The sequence below is a fragment of the Ixodes scapularis genome, unplaced genomic scaffold (assembly GCF_016920785.2).
Source record: "Ixodes scapularis isolate PalLabHiFi unplaced genomic scaffold, ASM1692078v2 ptg001247l_1___fragment_1__unscaffolded, whole genome shotgun sequence".
NCBI lineage: Eukaryota > Metazoa > Arthropoda > Arachnida > Ixodida > Ixodidae > Ixodes > Ixodes scapularis.
The window spans coordinates 168,944-185,918 of NW_024610124.1; positions in this window are offsets into that span (position 1 = coordinate 168,944).

Genomic DNA, 16,975 nt, shown 5'->3' on the forward strand with positions numbered 1-16,975 from the left:
TCCGTTTATTGCCTTGCACTCACGCATTGTTGCGGTTCGACTTGTTTTTGGTGGGCGCACGACTGACGTTTGCTGTGCCACTGCTTTTCGGCGGGATTGCAACTGTTCCGTTTATTGCCTTGCACTCACGCATTGTTGTGGTTCGACTTGTTTTTGGTGGGCGCACGACTGATGTTTGCTGTGTAACTGCTTTTCGGCGGGAGTGCAACAGTTCCGTTTATTGCCTTGCAGTCACGCATTGTTGCGGTTCGACTTGTTTTTGGTGGGCGCTCGACTGACGTTTGCTGTGCCACTGCTTTTACGGCGGGAGTGCAACAGTTCCGTTTATTGCCTTGCACTCGCGCATTGCTGCGGTTCGACTTGTTTTTGGTGGGCGCACGACTGACGTTTGCTGTGTAACTGCTTTTCGGCGGGAGTGCAGCAGTTCCGATTATTGCCTTACACTCGCGCATTGCTGCGGTTCGACTTGTTTTTGGTGGGCGCACGACTGACGTCTGCTGTGCCATTGCTTTTCGGCGGGAGTGCAACAGTTCCGCTTATTGCCTTGCACTCACGCATTGTTGCGGTTCGACTTGTTTTTGGTGGGCGCACGACTGACGTTTGCTGTGCCACTGCTTTTCGGCGGGAGTGCAACAGTTCCGTTTATTGCCTTGCACTCACGCATTGTTGCGGTTCGACTTGTTTTTGGTGGGCGCACGACTGACGTTTGCTGTGTAACTGCTTTTCGGCGGGAGTGCAAGAGTTCCGTTTATTGCCTTGCACTCACGCATTGTTGCGGTTCGACTTGTTTTTGGTGGGCGCTCGACTGGTGTTTGCTGTGCCACTGCTTTTCGGCGGGAGTGCAACAGTTCCGTTCATTGCCTTGCACTCACGCATTGTTGCGGTTCGACTTGTTTTTGGTGGGCGCACGACTGACGTTTGCTGTGTAACTGCTTTTCGGCGGGAGTGCAACAGTTCCGTTTATTGCCATGCACTCACGCATTGTTGCGGTTCGACTTGTTTTTGGTGGGCGCACGACTGACGTTTGCTGTGCCACTGCTTTTCGGCGGGAGCGCAACAGTTCCGTTTATTGCCTTGCACTCGCGCATTGCTGCGGTTCGACTTGTTTTTGGTGGGCGCACGACTGACGTTTGCTGTGCCACTGCTTTTCGGCGGGAGTGCAACAGTTCCGTTTATTGCCTTGCACTCACGCATTGTTGCGGTTCGACTTGTTTTTGGTGGGCGCACGACTGACATTTGCTGTGCCACTGCTTTTCGGCTGGAGTGCAACAGTTCCGTGTATTGCCTTGCACTCACACATTCTTGCGGTTCGACTTGTTTTTGGGGGCGCACGACTGACGTTTGCTGTGCCACTGCTTTTCGGCGGCTGTGCAACAGTTCCGTTTATTGCCTTGCACTCGCGCATTGCTGCGGTTCGACTTGTTTTGGTGGGTGCACGACTGACGTTTGCGGTGCCACTGCTTTTCGGCGGGAGTGCAACAGTTCCGTTTATTGCCTTGCACTCGCGCATTGTTGTGGTTCGACTTGTTTTTGGTGGGCGCATGACTGACGTTTGCTGTGCCACTGCTTTCGGCGGGAGTGCAACAGTTCCGTTTATTGCCTTGCACTCGCGCATTGCTGCGGTTCGACTTGTTTTTGGTGGGCGCACGACTGACGTTTGCTGTGCCACTGCTTTTCGGCGGGAGTGCAACAGTTCCGTTTATTGCCTTGCACTCACGCATTGTTGCGGTTCGACTTGTTTTTGGTGGGCGCACGACTGACGTTTGCTGTGTAACTGCTTTTCGGCGGGAGTGCAAGAGTTCCGTTTATTGCCTTGCACTCACGCATTGTTGCGGTTCGACTTGTTTTAGGTGGGCGCACGACTGGTGTTTGCTGTGCCACTGCTTTTCGGCGGGAGTGCAACAGTTTCGTTTATTGCCTTGCACTCACGCATTGTTGCGGTTCGACTTGTTTTTGGTGGGCGCACGACTGACGTTTGCTGTGCCACTGCTTTTCGGCGGGAGTGCAACAGTTCCGTTTATTGCCATGCACTCACGCATTGTTGCGGTTCGACTTGTTTTTGGTGGGCACACGACTTACCTTTGCTGTGCCACTGCTTTTCGGCGGGAGTGCAACAGTTCCGTTTATTGCCTTGCACTCGCGCATTGCTGCGGTTCGACTTGTTTTTGGTGGGCGGACGACTGACGTTTGCTGTGCCACTGCTTTTCGGCGGGAGTGCAACAGTTCCGTTTATTGCCTTGCACTCACGCATTGTTGCGGTTCGACTTGTTTTTGGTGGGCGCACGACTGACATTTGCTGTGTAACTGCTTTTCGGCGGTAGTGCAAGAGTTCCGTTTATCGCCTTGCACTCACGCATTGTTGCGGTTCGACTTGTTTTTGGTGGGCGCACGACTGACGTTTGCTGTGCCACTGCTTTTCGGCGGGATTGCAACAGTTTCGTTTATTGCCTTGCACTCACGCATTGTTGCGGTTCGACTTGTTTTTTTGGGCGCACGACTGACGTTTGCTGTGTAACTGCTTTTCGGCGGGAGTGCAAGAGTTCCGTTTATTGCCTTGCACTCACGCATTGTTGCGGTTCGACTTGTTTTAGGTGGGCGCACGACTGGTGTTTGCTGTGCCACTGCTTTTCGGTGGGAGTGCAACAGTTCCGTTTATTGCCTTGCACTCACGCATTGTTGCGGTTCGACTTGTTTTTGGTGGGCGCACGACTGACGTTTGCTGTGCCACTGCTTTTCGGCGGGAGTGCAACAGTTCCGTTTATTGCCATGCACTCACGCATTGTTGCGGTTCGACTTGTTTTTGGTGGGCGCACGACTGACGTTTGCTGTGCCACTGCTTTTCGGCGGGAGTGCAACAGTTCCGTTTATTGCCTTGCACTCGCGCATTGCTGCGGTTCGACTTGTTTTTGGTGGGCGGACGACTGACGTTTGCTGTGCCACTGCTTTTCGGCGGGAGTGCAACAGTTCCGTTTATTGCCTTGCACTCACGCATTGTTGCGGTTCGACTTGTTTTGGTGGGCGCACGACTGATGTTTGCTGTGTAACTGCTTTTCGGCGGGAGTGCAACAGTTCCGTTTATTGCCTTGCACTCACGCATTGTTGCGGTTCGACTTGTTTTTGGTGGGCGCACGACTGACGTTTGCTGTGCCACTGCTTTTACGGCGGGAGTGCAACAGTTCCGTTTATTGCCTTGCACTCGCGCATTGTTGCGGTTCGACTTGTTTTTGGTGGGCGCACGACTGACGTTTGCTGTGTAACTGCTTTTCGGCGGGAGTGCAGCAGTTCCGATTATTGCCTTACACTCGCGCATTGCTGCGGTTCGACTTGTTTTTGGTGGGCGCACGACTGACGTCTGCTGTGCCATTGCTTTTCGGCGGGAGTGCAACAGTTCCGCTTATTGCCTTGCACTCACGCATTGTTGCGGTTCGACTTGTTTTTGGTGGGCGCACGACTTTCGTTTGCTGTGTAACTACTTTTCGGCGGGAGTGCAACAGTTCCGTTTATTGCCTTGCACTCACGCATTGTTGCGGTTCGACTTGTTTTTGGTGGGCGCACGACTGACCTTTGCTGTGCCACTGCTTTTCGGCGGGAGTGCAACAGTTCCGTTTATTGCCTTGCACTCGCGCATTGCTGCGGTTGGACTTGTTTTTGGTGGGCGCACGACTGACGTTTGCTGTGCCACTGCTTTTCGGCGGGAGTGCAACAGTTCCGTTTATTGCCATGCACTCACGCATTGTTGCGGTTCGACTTGTTTTTGGTGGGCGCACGACTGACGTTTGCTGTGCCACTGCTTTTCGGCGGGAGTGCAACAGTTCCGTTTATTGCCTTGCACTCGCGCATTGCTGCGGTTCGACTTGTTTTTGGTGGGCGGACGACTGACGTTTGCTGTGCCACTGCTTTTCGGCGGGAGTGCAACAGTTCCGTTTATTGCCTTGCACTCACGCATTGTTGCGGTTCGACTTGTTTTGGTGGGCGCACGACTGATGTTTGCTGTGTAACTGCTTTTCGGCGGGAGTGCAACAGTTCCGTTTATTGCCTTGCACTCACGCATTGTTGCGGTTCGACTTGTTTTTGGTGGGCGCACGACTGACGTTTGCTGTGCCACTGCTTTTACGGCGGGAGTGCAACAGTTCCGTTTATTGCCTTGCACTCGCGCATTGTTGCGGTTCGACTTGTTTTTGGTGGGCGCACGACTGACGTTTGCTGTGTAACTGCTTTTCGGCGGGAGTGCAGCAGTTCCGATTATTGCCTTACACTCGCGCATTGCTGCGGTTCGACTTGTTTTTGGTGGGCGCACGACTGACGTCTGCTGTGCCATTGCTTTTCGGCGGGAGTGCAACAGTTCCGCTTATTGCCTTGCACTCACGCATTGTTGCGGTTCGACTTGTTTTTGGTGGGCGCACGACTTTCGTTTGCTGTGTAACTACTTTTCGGCGGGAGTGCAACAGTTCCGTTTATTGCCTTGCACTCACGCATTGTTGCGGTTCGACTTGTTTTTGGTGGGCGCACGACTGACCTTTGCTGTGCCACTGCTTTTCGGCGGGAGTGCAACAGTTCCGTTTATTGCCTTGCACTCGCGCATTGCTGCGGTTGGACTTGTTTTTGGTGGGCGCACGACTGACGTTTGCTGTGCCACTGCTTTTCGGCGGGAGTGCAACAGTTCCGTTTATTGCCTTGCACTCGCGCATTGCTGCGGTTCGACTTGTTTTTGGTGGGCGCACGACTGACGTTTGCTGTGTAACTGCTTTTCGGCGGGAGTGCAACAGTTCCGTTTATTGCCTTGCACTCGCGCATTGCTGCGGTTCGACTTGTTTTTGGTGGGCGCACGACTGACGTTTGCTGTGTGCCTGCTTTTCGGCGGGAGTGCAACAGTTCCGTTTATTGCCTTGCACTCGCGCATTGCTGCGGTTCGACTTGTTTTTGGTGGGCGCACGACTGACGTTTGCTGTGCCACTGCTTTTCGGCGGGAGTGCAACAGTTCCGTTTATTGCCTTGCACTCACGCATTGTTGCGGTTCGACTTGTTTTTGGTGGGCGCACGACTGACGTTTGCTGTGTAACTGCTTTTCGGCGGGAGTGCAAGAGTTCCGTTTATTGCCTTGCACTCACGCATTGTTGCGGTTCGACTTGTTTTTGGTGGGCGCTCGACTGGTGTTTGCTGTGCCACTGCTTTTCGGCGGGAGTGCAACAGTTCCGTTTATTGCCTTGCACTCACGCATTGTTGCGGTTCGACTTGTTTTTGGTGGGCGCACGACTGACGTTTGCTGTGTAACTGCTTTTCGGCGGGAGTGCAACAGTTCCGTTTATTGCCATGCACTCACGCATTGTTGCGGTTCGACTTGTTTTTGGTGGGCGCACGACTGACGTTTGCTGTGCCACTGCTTTTCGGCGGGAGTGCAACAGTTCCGTTTATTGCCTTGCACTCGCGCATTGCTGCGGTTCGACTTGTTTTGGTGGGCGCACGACTGACGTTTGCTGTGCCACTGCTTTTCGGCGGGAGTGCAACAGTTCCGTTTATTGCCTTGCACTCACGCATTGTTGCGGTTCGACTTGTTTTTGGTGGGCGCACGACTGACATTTGCTGTGCCACTGCTTTTCGGCTGGAGTGCAACAGTTCCGTGTATTGCCTTGCACTCACACATTCTTGCGGTTCGACTTGTTTTTGGGGGCGCACGACTGACGTTTGCTGTGCCACTGCTTTTCGGCGGCTGTGCAACAGTTCCGTTTATTGCCTTGCACTCGCGCATTGCTGCGGTTCGACTTGTTTTGGTGGGTGCACGACTGACGTTTGCGGTGCCACTGCTTTTCGGCGGGAGTGCAACAGTTCCGTTTATTGCCTTGCACTCGCGCATTGTTGCGGTTCGACTTGTTTTTGGTGGGCGCACGACTGACGTTTGCTGTGCCACTGCTTTTCGGCGGGAGTGCAACAGTTCCGTTTATTGCCTTGCACTCGCGCATTGTTGCGGTTCGACTTGTTTTAGGTGGGCGCACGACTGGTGTTTGCTGTGCCACTGCTTTTCGGCGGGAGTGCAACAGTTCCGTTTATAGCCTTGCACTCACGCATTGTTGCGGTTCGACTTGTTTTTGGTGGGCGCACGACTGACATTTGCTGTGTAACTGCTTTTCGGCGGGAGTGCAAGAGTTCCGTTTATTGCCTTGCACTCACGCATTGTTGCGGTTCGACTTGTTTTTGGTGGGCGCACGACTGACGTTTGCTGTGCCACTGCTTTTCGGCGGGATTGCAACAGTTCCGTTTATTGCCTTGCACTCGCGCATTGTTGCGGTTCGACTTGTTTTTGGTGGGCGCACGACTGACATTTGCTGTGTAACTGCTTTTCGGCGGGAGTGCAAGAGTTCCGTTTATTGCCTTGCACTCACGCATTGTTGCGGTTCGACTTGTTTTAGGTGGGCGCACGACTGGTGTTTGCTGTGCCACTGCTTTTCGGCGGGAGTGCAACAGTTCCGTTTATTGCCTTGCACTCACGCATTGTTGCGGTTCGACTTGTTTTTGGTGGGCGCACGACTGACGTTTGCTGTGCCACTGCTTTTCGGCGGGAGTGCAACAGTTCCGTTTATTGCCTTGCACTCGCGCATTGCTGCGGTTCGACTTGTTTTTGGTGGGCGGACGACTGACGTTTGCTGTGCCACTGCTTTTCGGCGGGAGTGCAACAGTTCCGTTTATAGCCTTGCACTCACGCATTGTTGCGGTTCGACTTGTTTTTGGTGGGCGCACGACTGACATTTGCTGTGTAACTGCTTTTCGGCGGGAGTGCAAGAGTTCCGTTTATTGCCTTGCACTCACGCATTGTTGCGGTTCGACTTGTTTTTGGTGGGCGCACGACTGACGTTTGCTGTGCCACTGCTTTTCGGCGGGATTGCAACAGTTCCGTTTATTGCCTTGCACTCACGCATTGTTGCGGTTCGACTTGTTTTTGGTGGGCGCACGACTGACGTTTGCTGTGTAACTGCTTTTCGGCGGGAGTGCAAGAGTTCCGTTTATTGCCTTGCACTCACGCATTGTTGCGGTTCGACTTGTTTTAGGTGGGCGCACGACTGCTGTTTGCTGTGCCACTGCTTTTCGGCGGGAGTGCAACAGTTCCGTTTATTGCCTTGCACTCACGCATTGTTGCGGTTCGACTTGTTTTTGGTGGGCGCACGACTGACGTTTGCTGTGCCACTGCTTTTCGGCGGGAGTGCAACAGTTCCGTTTATTGCCATGCACTCACGCATTGTTGCGGTTCGACTTGTTTTTGGTGGGCGCACGACTGACGTTTGCTGTGCCACTGCTTTTCGGCGGGAGTGCAACAGTTCCGTTTATTGCCTTGCACTCGCGCATTGCTGCGGTTCGACTTGTTTTTGGTGGGCGGACGACTGACGTTTGCTGTGCCACTGCTTTTCGGCGGGAGTGCAACAGTTCCGTTTATTGCCTTGCACTCACGCATTGTTGCGGTTCGACTTGTTTTTGGTGGGCGCACGACTGACATTTGCTGTGTAACTGCTTTTCGGCGGGAGTGCAAGAGTTCCGTTTATCGCCTTGCACTCACGCATTGTTGCGGTTCGACTTGTTTTTGGTGGGCGCACGACTGACGTTTGCTTTGCCACTGCTTTTCGGCGGGATTGCAACAGTTCCGTTTATTGCCTTGCACTCACGCATTGTTGCGGTTCGACTTGTTTTTGGTGGGCGCACGACTGACGTTTGCTCTGTAACTGCTTTTCGGCGGGAGTGCAAGAGTTCCGTTTATTGCCTTGCACTCACGCATTGTTGCGGTTCGACTTGTTTTAGGTGGGCGCACGACTGGTGTTTGCTGTGCCACTGCTTTTCGGCGGGAGTGCAACAGTTCCGTTTATTGCCTTGCACTCACGCATTGTTGCGGTTCGACTTGTTTTTAGTGGGCGCACGACTGATGTTTGCTGTGCCACTGCTTTTCGGCGGGAGTGCAACAGTTCCGTTTATTGCCATGCACTCACGCATTGTTGCGGTTCGACTTGTTTTTGGTGGGCGCACGACTGACGTTTGCTGTGCCACTGCTTTTTGGCGGGAGTACAACAGTTCCGTTTATTGCCTTGCACTCGCGCATTGCTGCGGTTCGACTTGTTTTTGGTGGGCGGACGACTAACGTTTGCTGTGCCACTGCTTTTCGGCGGGAGTGCAACAGTTCCGTTTATTGCCTTGCACTCACGCATTGTTGCGGTTCGACTTGTTTTTGGTGGGCGCACGACTGACATTTGCTGTGTAACTGCTTTTCGGCGGGAGTGCAAGAGTTCCGTTTATTGCCTTGCACTCACGCATTGTTGCGGTTCGACTTGTTTTTGGTGGGCGCACGACTGACGTTTGCTGTGCCACTGCTTTTCGGCGGGATTGCAACAGTTCCGTTTATTGCCTTGCACTCACGCATTGTTGTGGTTCGACTTGTTTTTGGTGGGCGCACGACTGATGTTTGCTGTGTAACTGCTTTTCGGCGGGAGTGCAACAGTTCCGTTTATTGCCTTGCACTCACGCATTGTTGCGGTTCGACTTCTTTTTGGTGGGCGCACGACTGACGTTTGCTGTGCCACTGCTTTTACGGCGGGAGTGCAACAGTTCCGTTTATTGCCTTGCACTCGCGCATTGTTGCGGTTCGACTTGTTTTTGGTGGGCGCACGACTGACGTTTGCTGTGTAACTGCTTTTCGGCGGGAGTGCAGCAGTTCCGATTATTGCCTTACACTCGCGCATTGCTGCGGTTCGACTTGTTTTTGGTGGGCGCACGACTGACGTCTGCTGTGCCATTGCTTTTCGGCGGGAGTGCAACAGTTCCGCTTATTGCCTTGCACTCACGCATTGTTGCGGTTCGACTTGTTTTTGGTGGGCGCACGACTTTCGTTTGCTGTGTAACTACTTTTCGGCGGGAGTGCAACAGTTCCGTTTATTGCCTTGCACTCACGCATTGTTGCGGTTCGACTTGTTTTTGGTGGGCGCACGACTGACGTTTGCTGTGCCACTGCTTTTCGGCGGGAGTGCAACAGTTCCGTTTATTGCCTTGCACTCGCGCATTGCTGCGGTTGGACTTGTTTTTGGTGGGCGCACGACTGACGTTTGCTGTGCCACTGCTTTTCGGCGGGAGTGCAACAGTTCCGTTTATTGCCTTGCACTCGCGCATTGCTGCGGTTCGACTTGTTTTTGGTGGGCGCACGACTGACGTTTGCTGTGTAACTGCTTTTCGGCGGGAGTGCAACAGTTCCGTTTATTGCCTTGCACTCGCGCATTGCTGCGGTTCGACTTGTTTTTGGTGGGCGCACGACTGACGTTTGCTGTGCCACTGCTTTTCGGCGGGAGTGTAACAGTTCCGTTTATTGCCTTGCACTCACGCATTGTTGCGGTTCGACTTGTTTTTGGTGGGCGCACGACTGACGTTCGCTGTGTAACTGCTTTTCGGCGGGAGTGCAAGAGTTCCGTTTATTGCCTTGCACTCACGCATTGTTGCGGTTCGACTTGTTTTTGGTGGGCGCTCGACTGGTGTTTGCTGTGCCACTGCTTTTCGGCGGGAGTGCAACAGTTCCGTTTATTGCCTTGCACTCACGCATTGTTGCGGTTCGACTTGTTTTTGGTGGGCGCACGACTGACGTTTGCTGTGTAACTGCTTTTTGGCGGGAGTGCAACAGTTCCGTTTATTGCCATGCACTCACGCATTGTTGCGGTTCGACTTGTTTTTGGTGGGCGCACGACTGACGTTTGCTGTGCCACTGCTTTTCGGCGGGAGTGCAACAGTTCCGTTTATTGCCTTGCACTCGCGCATTGCTGCGGTTCGACTTGTTTTGGTGGGCGCACGACTGACGTTTGCTGTGCCACTGCTTTTCGGCGGGAGTGCAACAGTTCCGTTTATTGCCTTGCACTCACGCATTGTTGCGGTTCGACTTGTTTTTGGTGGGCGCACGACTGACATTTGCTGTGCCACTGCTTTTCGGCTGGAGTGCAACAGTTCCGTGTATTGCCTTGCACTCACACATTCTTGCGGTTCGACTTGTTTTTGGGGGCGCACGACTGACGTTTGCTGTGCCACTGCTTTTCGGCGGCTGTGCAACAGTTCCGTTTATTGCCTTGCACTCGCGCATTGCTGCGGTTCGACTTGTTTTGGTGGGTGCACGACTGACGTTTGCGGTGCCACTGCTTTTCGGCGGGAGTGCAACAGTTCCGTTTATTGCCTTGCACTCGCGCATTGTTGCGGTTCGACTTGTTTTTGGTGGGCGCACGACTGACGTTTGCTGTGCCACTGCTTTTCGGCGGGAGTGCAACAGTTCCGTTTATTGCCTTGCACTCGCGCATTGCTGCGGTTCGACTTGTTTTTGGTGGGCGCACGACTGACGTTTGCTGTGCCACTGCTTTTCGGCGGGAGCGCAACAGTTCCGTTTATTGCCTTGCACTCACGCATTGTTGCGGTTCGACTTGTTTTTGGTGGGCGCACGACTGACGTTTGCTGTGTAACTGCTTTTCGGCGGGAGTGCAAGAGTTCCGTTTATTGCCTTGCACTCACGCTTTGTTGCGGTTCGACTTGTTTTAGGTGGGCGCACGACTGGTGTTTGCTGTGCCACTGCTTTTCGGCGGGAGTGCAACAGTTCCGTTTATTGCCTTGCACTCACGCATTGTTGCGGTTCGACTTGTTTTTGGTGGGCGCAGGACTGACGTTTGCTGTGCCACTGCTTTTCGGCGGGAGTGCAACAGTTCCGTTTATTGCCATGCACTCACGCATTGTTGCGGTTCGACTTGTTTTTGGTGGGCGCACGACTGACGTTTGCTGTGCCACTGCTTTTCGGCGGGAGTGCAACAGTTCTGTTTATTGCCTTGCACTCGCGCATTGCTGCGGTTCGGCTTGTTTTTGGTGGGCGGACGACTGACGTTTGCTGTGCCACTGCTTTTCGGCGGGAGTGCAACAGTTCCGTTTATTGCCTTGCACTCACGCATTGTTGCGGTTCGACTTGTTTTTGGTGGGCGCACGACTGACATTTGCTGTGTAACTGCTTTTCGGCGGGAGTGCAAGAGTTCCGTTTATTGCCTTGCACTCACGTATTGTTGCGGTTCGACTTGTTTTTGGTGGGCGCACGACTGACGTTTGCTGTGCCACTGCTTTTCGGCGGGATTGCAACAGTTCCGTTTATTGCCTTGCACTCACGCATTGTTGCGGTTCGACTTGTTTTTGGTGGGCGCACGACTGACGTTTGCTGTGTAACTGCTTTTCGGCGGGAGTGCAAGAGTTCCGTTTATTGCCTTGCACTCACGCATTGTTGCGGTTCGACTTGTTTTAGGTGGGCGCACGACTGGTGTTTGCTGTGCCACTGCTTTTCGGCGGGAGTGCAACAGTTCCGTTTATTGCCTTGCACTCACGCATTGTTGCGGTTCGACTTGTTTTTGGTGGGCGCACGACTGACGTTTGCTGTGCCACTGCTTTTCGGCGGGAGTGCAACAGTTCCGTTTATTGCCATGCACTCACGCATTGTTGCGGTTCGACTTGCTTTTGGTGGGCGCACGACTGACGTTTGCTGTGCCACTGCTTTTTGGCGGGAGTGCAACAGTTCCGTTTATTGCCTTGCACTCGCGCATTGCTGCGGTTCGACTTGTTTTTGGTGGGCGGACGACTGACGTTTGCTGTGCCACTGCTTTTCGGCGGGAGTGCAACAGTTCCGTTTATTGCCTTGCACTCACGCATTGTTGCGGTTCGACTTGTTTTTGGTGGGCGCACGACTGACATTTGCTGTGTAACTGCTTTTCGGCGGGAGTGCAAGAGTTCCGTTTATTGCCTTGCACTCACGCATTGTTGCGGTTCGACTTGTTTTTGGTGGGCGCACGACTGACGTTTGCTGTGCCACTGCTTTTCGGCGGGATTGCAACAGTTCCGTTTATTGCCTTGCACTCACGCATTGTTGTGGTTCGACTTGTTTTTGGTGGGTGCACGACTGATGTTTGCTGTGTAACTGCTTTTCGGCGGGAGTGCAACAGTTCCGTTTATTGCCTTGCACTCACGCATTGTTGCGGTTCGACTTGTTTTTGGTGGGCGCACGACTGACATTTGCTGTGCCACTGCCTTTACGGCGGGAGTGCAACAGTTCCGTTTATTGCCTTGCACTCGCGCATTGCTGCGGTTCGACTTGTTTTTGGTGGGCGCACGACTGACGTTTGCTGTGTAACTGCTTTTCGGCGGGAGTGCAGCAGTTCCGATTATTGCCTTACACTCGCGCATTGCTGCGGTTCGACTTGTTTTTGGTGGGCGCACGACTGACGTCTGCTGTGCCATTGCTTTTCGGCGGGAGTGCAACAGTTCCGCTTATTGCCTTGCACTCACGCATTGTTGCGGTTCGACTTGTTTTTGGTGGGCGCACGACTTTCGTTTGCTGTGTAACTGCATTTCGGCGGGAGTGCAACAGTTCCGTTTATTGCCTTGCACTCACGCATTGTTGCGGTTCGACTTGTTTTTGGTGGGCGCACGACTGACGTTTGCTGTGCCACTGCTTTTCGGCGGGAGTGCAACAGTTCCGTTTATTGCCTTGCACTCGCGCATTGCTGCGGTTGGACTTGTTTTTGGTGGGCGCACGACTGACGTTTGCTGTGCCACTGCTTTTCGGCGGGAGTGCAAGAGTTCCGTTTATTGCCTTGCACTCGCGCATTGCTGCGGTTCGACTTGTTTTTGGTGGGCGCACGACTGACGTTTGCTGTATAACTGCTTTTCGGCGGGAGTGCAACAGTTCCGTTTATTGCCTTGCACTCACGCATTGTTGCGGTTCGACTTGTTTTTGGTGGGCGCACGACTGACGTTTGCTGTGTAACTGCTTTTCGGCGGGAGTGCAACAGTTCCGTTTATTGCCATGAACTCACGCATTGTTGCGGTTCGACTTGTTTTTGGTGGGCGCACGACTGACGTTTGCTGTGCCACTGCTTTTCGGCGGGAGTGCAACAGTTCCGTTTATTGCCTTGCATTCGCGCATTGCTGCGGTTCGACTTGTTTTTGGTGGGCGCACGACTGACGTTTGCTGTGCCACTGCTTTTCGGCGGGAGTGCAACAGTTCCGTTTATTGCCTTGCACTCACGCATTGTTGCGGTTCGACTTGTTTTTGGTGGGCGCACGACTGACATTTGCTGTGCCACTGCTTTTCGGCTCGAGTGCAACAGTTCCGTTTATTGCCTTGCACTCACATATTGTTGCGGTTCGACTTGTTTTTGGGGGCGCACGACTGACGTTTGCTGTGCCACTGCTTTTCGGCGGCTGTGCAACAGTTCCGTTTATTGCCTTGCACTCGCGCATTGCTGCGGTTCGACTTGTTTTGGTGGGTGCACGACTGACGTTTGCGGTGCCACTGCTTTTCGGCGGGAGTGCAACAGTTCCGTTTATTGCCATGCACTCGCGCATTGTTGCGGTTCGACTTGTTTTTGGTGGGCGCATGACTGACGTTTGCTGTGCCACTGCTTTTGGCGGGAGTGCAACAGTTCCGTTTATTGCCTTGCACTCGCGCATTGCTGCGGTTCGACTTGTTTTTGGTGGGCGCACGACTGACGTTTGCTGTGTAACTGCTTTTCGGCGGGAGTGCAAGAGTTCCGTTTATTGCCTTGCACTCACGCATTGTTGCGGTTCGACTTGTTTTAGGTGGGCGCACGACTGGTGTTTGCTGTGCCACTGCTTTTCGGCGGGAGTGCAACAGTTCCGTTTATTGCCTTGCACTCACGCATTGTTGCGGTTCGACTTGTTTTTGGTGGGCGCACGACTGACGTTTGCTGTGCCACTGCTTTTCGGCGGGAGTGCAACAGTTCCGTTTATTGCCATGCACTCACGCATTGTTACGGTTCGACTTGTTTTTGGTGGGCGCACGACTGACGTTTGCTGTGCCACTGCTTTTCGGCGGGAGTGCAACAGTTCCGTTTATTGCCTTGCACTCCCACATTGTTGCGGTTCGACTTGTTTTTGGGGGCGCACGACTGACGTTTGCTGTGCCACTGCTTTTCGGCGGGAGTGCAACAGTTCCGTTTATTGCCTTGCACTCGCGCATTGCTGCGGTTCGACTTGTTTTTGGTGGGTGCACGACTGACGTTTGCTGTGCCACTGCTTTTCGGCGGGAGTGCAACAGTTCCGTTTATTGCCTTGCACTCGCGCATTGTTGCGGTTCGACTTGTTTTTGGTGGGCGCATGACTGACGTTTGCTGTGCCACTGCTTTCGGCGGGAGTGCAACAGTTCCGTTTATTGCCTTGCACTCGCGCATTGTTGCGGTTCGACTTGGTTTTGGTGGGCGCACGACTGACGTTTGCTGTGCCACTGCTTTTCGGCGGGAGTGCAACAGTTCCGTTTATTGCCTTGCACTCGCGCATTGCTGCGGTTCGACTTGTTTTTGGTGGGCGCACGACTGACGTTTGCTGTGCCACTGCTTTTCGGCGGGAGTGCAACAGTTCCGTTTATTGCCTTGCACTCACGTATTTTTGCGGTTCGACTTGTTTTTGGTGGGCGCACGACTGACGTTTGCTGTGTAACTGCTTTTCGGCGGGAGTGCAAGAGTTCCGTTTATTGCCTTGCACTCACGCATTGTTGCGGTTCGACTTGTTTTTGGTGGGCGCACGACTGGTGTTTGCTGTGCCACTGCTTTTCGGCGGTAGTGCAACAGTTCCGTTTATTGCCTTGCACTCGCGAATTGCTGCGGTTCGACTTGTTTTTGGTGGGCGCACGACTGACGTTTGCTGTGCCACTGCTTTTCGGCGGGAGTGCAACAGTTCCGTTTATTGCCTTGCACTCACGCATTGTTGCGGTTCGACTTGTTTTTGGTGGGCGCACGACTGACGTTTGCTGTGTAGCTGCTTTTCGGCGGGAGTGCAACAGTTCCGTTTATTACCTTGCACTCGCGCATTGCTGCGGTTCGACTTGTTTTTGGTGGGCGCACGAGTGACGTTTGCTGTGCCACTGCTTTTCGGCGGGAGTGCAACAGTTCCGTTTATTGCCTTGCACTGGCGCATTGCTGCGGTTCGACTTGTTTTTGGTGGGCGCACGACTGACGTTTGCTGTGCCACTGCTTTTCGGCGGGAGTGCAACAGTTCCGTTTATTGCCTTGCACTCACGCATTGTTGCGGTTCGACTTGTTTTTGGTGGGCGCACGACTGACGTTTGCTGTGTAACTGCTTTTCGGCGGGAGTGCAACAGTTCCGTTTATTGCCTTGCACTCACGCATTGTTGCGGTTCGAATTGTTTTTGGTAGGCGCACGACTGACGTTTGCTGTGCCACTGCTTTTCGGCGGGAGTGCAACAGTTTCGTTTATTGCCTTGCACTCGCGCATTGCTGCGGTTCGACTTGTTTTTGGTGGGCGCACGACTGACGTTTGCTGTGCCACTGCTTTTCGGTGGGAGTGCAACAGTTCCGTTTATTGCCTTGCACTCGCGCATTGCTTCGGTTCGACTTGTTTTTGGTGGGTGCACGACTGACGTTTGCTGTGTAACTGCTTTTCGGCGGGAGTGCAACAGTTTCGTTTATTGCCTTGCACTCGCGCATTGCTGCGGTTCGACTTGTTTTTGGTGGGCGCACGACTGACGTTCGCTGTGCCACTGCTTTTCGGCGGGAGTGCAACAGTTCCGTTTATTGCCTTGCACTCGCGCATTGCTGCGGTTCGACTTGTTTTTGGTGGGCGCACGACTGACGTTTGCTGTGCCAGTGCTTTTCGGCGGGAGTGCAACAGTTCCGTTTATTGCCTTGCACTCGCGCATTGCTGCGGTTCGAATTGTTTTTGGTGGGCGCACGATTGACGTTTGCTGTGCCACTGCTTTTCGGCGGGAGTGCAACAGTTCCGTTTATTGCCTTGCACTCGCGAATTGCTGCGGTTCGACTTGTTTTTGGTGGGCGCACGACTGACGTTTGCTGTGCCACTGCTTTTCGGCGGGAGTGCAACAGTTCCGTTTATTGCCTTGCACTCACGCATTGTTGCGGTTCGACTTGTTTTTGGTGGGCGCACGACTGACGTTTGCTGTGTAGCTGCTTTTCGGCGGGAGTGCAACAGTTCCGTTTATTACCTTGCACTCGCGCATTGCCGCGGTTCGACTTGTTTTTGGTGGGCACACGAGTGACGTTTGCTGTGCCACTGCTTTTCGGCGGGAGTGCAACAATTCCGTTTATTGCCTTGCACTCGCGCATTGCAGCGGTTCGACTTGTTTTTGGTGGGCGCACGACTGACGTTTGCTGTGCCACTGCTTTTCGGCGGGAGTGCAACAGTTCCGTTTATTGCCTTGCACTCACGCATTGTTGCGGTTCGACTTGTTTTTGGTGGGCGCACGACTGACGTTTGCTGTGTAACTGCTTTTCGGCGGGAGTGCAACAGTTCCGTTTATTGCCTTGCACTCACGCATTGTTGCGGTTCGAATTGTTTTTGGTGGGCGCACGACTGACGTTTGCTGTGCCACTGCTTTTCGGCGGGAGTGCAACAGTTTCGTTTATTGCCTTGCACTCGCGCATTGCTGCGGTTCGACTTGTTTTTGGTGGGCGCACGACTGACGTTTGCTGTGCCACTGCTTTTCGGCGGGAGTGCAACAGTTCCGTTTATTGCCTTGCACTCGCGCATTGCTGCGGTTCGACTTGTTTTTGGTGGGCGCACGACTGACGTTTGCTGTGTAACTGCTTTTCGGCGGGAGTGCAACAGTTCCGTTTATTGCCTTGCACTCACGCATTGTTGCGGTTCTACTTGTGTTTGGTGGGCGCACGACTGACGTTTGCTGTGCCACTGCTTTTCGGCTGGAGTGCAACAGTTCCTTTTATTGCCTTGCACTCGCGCATTGTTGCGGTTCGACTTGTTTTTGGTGGGCGCACGACTGATGTTTGCTGTGCCACTGCTTTTCGGCGGGAGTGCAACAGTTCCGTTTATTGCCTTGCACTCGCGCATTGCTGCGGTTCGACTTGTTTTTGGTGGGCGCACGACTGACGTTTGCTGTGCCACTGCTTTTCGGCGGGAGTGCAACAGTTCCGTTTATTGCCTTGCACTCGCGCAT